Source organism: Dufourea novaeangliae, unplaced genomic scaffold (assembly GCF_001272555.1).
Source record: "Dufourea novaeangliae isolate 0120121106 unplaced genomic scaffold, ASM127255v1 scaffold196, whole genome shotgun sequence".
NCBI classification, from domain to species: Eukaryota; Metazoa; Arthropoda; class Insecta; order Hymenoptera; family Halictidae; genus Dufourea; species Dufourea novaeangliae.
The window spans coordinates 25,101-31,100 of record NW_015374090.1 but is presented as its reverse complement, the minus strand read 5'-3'; positions in this window follow the sequence as shown (position 1 = coordinate 31,100).

Below are 6,000 nucleotides of genomic sequence, written 5' to 3'. Positions count from 1 at the left end.
TATATATATATATATATATATACATGTGCACAAACGTACACACACACACACAAACACATAAATATACATTTAAGTGTACATACCTGAATTAAATCCTTAAAAGAGAAGCTCTGCGATACTTTGCATTTGTTGCAGATACGTATATACTTCTTAGCCGCGGTAGGTGGATCGTTGAATAATAAAATTACTGTTAATTCTGTTGTTAATTATCTAATATCGTATGACCATTTCTCAGAAGAGTTTCGAAGCTGCTATTGTCTGTTTCATCTATTTTTTATACAACTACTTAGAACCGTTTGCACAAACTTTTGCATTTTCGTAACACGTAGATTTTGCATTTTCATATTCGTATAATTTCCGTTGATTCACAGTATGCTGAAATATCGAATCGAAATCAATCGGCACAAAGTAATCTCCGATACATACCACACACATATATACACACACACACACACATTAAATACGTTGTCTCGCAATCATGTGTTTGAGATTCGTACTCTTGAATGGATACCTAATTATTATATTTTGTACAGAATCGATAAAAGAAGTTACGTTTACTACGACCGAAAGGTTCTATTTTTCAACAACAGAGAAGATATTGTTATGTAAATGGTACATAGATTGTAATTATTCGCAGAGAGGTGGGGTCTCAGGCTCGTGATCCATAGCGTGGATCGATCCGATATGTTGCCACAGTCAATGCACAAAACCCAAAATTCAATGATAACAGCACATACATACGTGTAATATAAATACTTTGGTGGACGTGAACATTTTATCCAACTTCACGTAGGTATAGCTAGTACGCGAAACTGTCTGAGAGGAAGTCTGTTGTTAATCCGCGATCCACCGACGCTCGGTCATACGAAGTGAAGAAATAGCATTCGTAATGCAAAAGGCATAGAAACAAGGATTACATTTGCTTACCGATCTATTTTACTGTACGACATACGAGAGACAAAAAAATATACGTAGCGATACCTCTAAAGGTAGAGAACTTGTTGAATGGTGTACGTTAACGATACATACATTGTAAATACATTTTAATGTATATTTTTAATATGAAATATGCGTAAGTTACATGAAAGCACACTCACATAGACACACACAGAGAGAGAGAGAGAGAGATGAGTATCTCTTGTTGGTAACAACCGTGTTCAATGTTCTCTCAGGACAACTTAAAGAGCATATCTCGCGAGAAAATCGCTGCGATTCGTTGTTTCCTCGAATCTAGAGAATCGTTCGTATTTCACGGTATACAATGTTAAAATAGTGTCGTGTATGTTATTTACCGATGGTTGTAAGTACGTTTCTTGATCTTGTTGAAGAATTTTCTGAACTATCGTTTCAGCGGACATTGTATAGACATTATCGTTAGGAAATTGTACAAGTCTGAATGATATTGAACCTCGCGGTTGTGCCAGCAAGACTCTTTAACGAACTATTCGAATATGTAAAGCGAGGATGATTATCATAGTTGAAATCTCAGAGACTATTCGAAATTGTTGGAACGCTGTGAAACGAAATGGACCATCATTAGAAACGTTGTCGTGTGCGTAGAGTAACACGAGAATATAATACGTAGCATACAGGTAGAGAGCTTTTGTACGAGAGCAAAGTTGTTGGATTTAGACCGTTATCGGGATATTTTTATTGGGCAAGTGTGAATTTTAACGGATACTCGTTTCGATTTTTCTTATTTCCCCATTCTGCCCTTCACCCCCAGCTCGCGCGTACCCCACCCTGTCCGTTCTTCTTTTATTGAATAGTCGACGACCTCGAAGACCGTGTTGGGAAAATAACGAGCTTACGCGATTATGGAAATTCAACTTGAAATCATGTTTCATACTTGAAAGTATCTAAACGTTTTTTGCGTAGTTACCCAATTTGTATGTGCACGATACTTGGACACAATCGAAACACGTGGTCACGCTGGTTCTACGACCTTCGCCGACGCGGCCAAAAGTTCTTGAAAATTTTGATATTCCAACTCGGAAAACTATATAGCAAGAGCTATGTAAATATAAGTTAACAATTTAGTTAACGAATCGAGCGATTCATTGACCTTTTGTGCCTTTGAGCGAATTGTTGTAAACTCTTGGGAATCAATACCTTTGAACAGTCCTTACGTTTTAAATGTTTATCTATTCTGAGATCTCGACGCCTAGGAAGTAAGACTTTTCGATGAACGTTACGTGAACGATTGTAAGTTATATATTTTAATCGAGCAAAATATATATATATACACGATTGAGAGTTTTATTTAAAATAATTTTTATGTTATCTGCACCGGGGAAAAGCGTCTCTCGGACTTGGTAGAGCGATAGTTGTATTGAATTCGACTATAAATATTTTTTAAAATTAATAAATCTAATTTATAAAAAAACAGTGGGTATGTATATATTAATAAGAGGAAAGGGGAGTTTGTCTCGAATTAGCCTAGTTCTCCTAAGGTTAAAAATTAGAAAAAGAGACACACAAAAATCGTATCGAGTATCCGATTACTTGGCGTTATTAACTCGATTGAATATACGAACCGACTCGTAAATAAAGTAAATCAACTCGTAAATGCACGTCACAAGTATCAAATCACTATTAACGGTGTAGCGAAGCGAATTTAAATAAACGACAAAAAACAAAAGCGAGAGAACTAAATGTACTAACCACATGCATACATACATATACATATATATATACATATACATACATACATACATCCATACATACGTAAAAGTACATTTAAATACCGAACATATCTCTCTGTAAAGCGACATAGCATCACATTTCTCAGACTAATCCAACGTAATTGCCATTTCAGTTCGTTCATCCGTGGCCCATGCATTTTGAGATTCGCCACGTAATTGAAACTATGACCGGATATTATGTTCTCTTTCTTGTAAACATAGAAGGGTCAAGGTTAAAAAGAACGGAACAAAGAAATATTTGTTGGGAAGAGGTGAAATATACGTACATGTATACACATATATATTGTATATTTCGTGTTATTGCCGCGTGACCGAACGGAATTTCAAAATGCAATGGTACGATGTCGTCGACGTACTTTTTAAAAAGGAAAGAAGAAAATTATTACTGCGTAGCGATACTGTTATTTGTATAATACATATACATATATATATATATATATATATATATATATATATATACACACAAACACACACACACGCGCACGCACACACAGAGACGAGAGAACATTTACACTACTGTACTGTTAAAAAAAAGAAAGGAAACGGAGCAGCGGCCCATAGAACGAAATTGGGCGGATACAATGCACGGTTGTAAGATGAGAGACTGTGTATAAAAAGAGGAAATGTTTTAAATAAGACACTACTGTATGTATACCGAGGAAATGAAAGGACACCTTTTAATCGCGTAACATGCTAGATATTAAAATATTGTGGTATATTATAGTTGTGCGTTCAAGTAGACGATAATCGATAAACAATGCAGCGAGACGGGAGGGAAAGTAATTTCGTATTTGTATAGTGCCATCGTGAATCATCAATTAAGACGAACCGAATTTTATGTTAATCTTATCATTTATTTCTCTCTTCTTTTCCTTCGTTTTTCGTTTCTCCTTATTCTAAGCCATTTCCTTTTCAAGATCATCGATTTACAGAGTAGCTACGGAAAATTCGGTTAATTTGTTTCGTTGAATGGCAATTAATGTTGCTGCGATCCTGTTCGGTTACCAGGACTATGAAAAGATCGAGCGATTCGCTTGTGTCGAAAAAGGTATATCCTGTAGACTTTAGATTTTAGATCGCCCTTTGTTCCTCAATTCACGCGTCTCGATAAAAAAGGCGATACGATAGCAGTTGCGGCTGGCAATGAGTGATAAATAACGATTTGTCTCGCGCGAAATCGGCCATTTGCGAGTACTTCGCGAGGGGTCTTGGCTCGGTGGCTTGGTTTTCACGAGCTGTATTTTTCAAGAGAAACATAAATTCCTATTGATTCAAACTATTATTCGTATTGTCTAACGAAGTAGATATACATATACATATGTATGTATATTTTTAATTAATTTCTCCGATCCGATCCGATCCAAGCCTCCTACGATCATTCCTCAAATTCTGAAGAAAGTTCCGAGAGTCTCGGAATAATAGTTGAATGAGTTGAAAACGAACTTTAAACACAACTCTTTAAATACTCAGGAATATTAATGGAGCCAGGTATTTCTTTTTCTCTCCGAATATTCATTATCATTACGCGAAATGAATTCCTTGGCGCGTACACGATTTTTTGTCAAAAGTATCCGCAACCGGCCGATTCCAGCGTGTCTCGTTGGTAGATACGTACTTCTTTGGTGCTCGACATATCCGATCATTGTTAAATATTCTATACATGTATATTATTATCGATACGCTATAATCATCGACGTTATCGTCGTACCTCAACGTCATCGTGATCGTGATCATTAGCATTACTACTACCATGTCTCGCTATTACCACCACCACACCACTTTTATTCAAATTGCTACCGCTACCACTACTACTACTACAACTACTACTGTTACCATTGCTACTACTGCTACTAGTACTAGTACTACTAATACTACTACTAATACTACCATTACTATTACCGGTACTTCTGCTACTACGATTTCTTACTTTTCTCTTTTTGTTCATTATTAATTATGATTACTAATCACGACGAACAGACGCGCGTGTCGTTTTACCGCCTATCAATTCGATCAGTAGGATGGTCGACAGAGTTTTAGTGGTAATCGACACAGTTTTATTAGTGGTAACACGCGCGCGCGCGCGCACAGAGAGTGAGAGAGAGAGAGAGAGAGAGAGAGAGAGACATACGGAACATTGTGTAAACACGCATCGTGGTTTATATTTCAGTGTATCAGCATAATGATATCATATGATGTTTCCCATAGAATACATTTTACTTGGTTTTTATATTTGGCAGTATTTCATTTACTCTGTCACTCGGGCACGCGCGAATCCCTTTCGAAAATAGCAGCGAAAGTAACGCGTCGCAAATATCTTTCATTACCACGATACCATTAATAGAAATCGGAGTAATCTTTATTAATATATATCTTGTTTGTAGGAAATTTGTATAAAATGTAATTAGCCGTTAAGGTTCACGCGTGCTTGTCAAGTGCTATTCCAACACCTACATAAATCTCGTCCATCGAGCTTGTTGCGAAAACTACAAACATCGATAGATAATTTGTAACGTACATATGTTGTATTTTTGACCGTTTGTCCGTAAGAGACTTGCCGATTATTTGCACAAATTTCTTTCTTGCAGCTTTGTACTTGCATTTCGATGATTTTCTTTAGATTTGTTGGTAGACTATATGTATAAAGTAAGATTGCGACGAGTTACAGACAAAACGGTGAAACGAGCTTTTTTTATCGCTTCAAATGAATTTGATTCGAGGAAAGAAGCTCATCGTGTTTGCCGAACGAATTCGTGGTGTCGTGGTGTTGTGGTGTAGTGTCGTATACATACAGTATACATATGCGTGCATATTACCGTCACTTCCGGTCTTCTAAGGCGCGAGAAATCTATTATACAATCTTGGTGTACAAAGACGAAACCTCAACTATTTTTCTATCTATTGACTGTTGAACGGTGGTTACCTCGAGAAGTGGTTAGTTGGAACATTTTTGACTCGAAATCGAGTCTCTTCGGTACCGGATACGATGCCTGTGGAGGTATGTGCGTTACCTTAAACGGTCCCATTCCTTCCCTCTAACAACTAACGTACATTACACCATCACCTCTCTGTCCCGTTGTTTTCGTCCATATATTATATTTCGTTGTCACGCGTGGAATGTCTGTTTCACGATCATTGTACGATATTAACACCCTCGATACCGGCTGTTCCCCTGTAATGCAAACTGCTTCGAACTTATTTTACATTCTTATAAATTGACTCTGCAGAAATCCAAGTTTTTCTTTTACGGTGCTTTGCATAACCATCCGCAGTCTATATCCCGACTTGTGTAAACCCA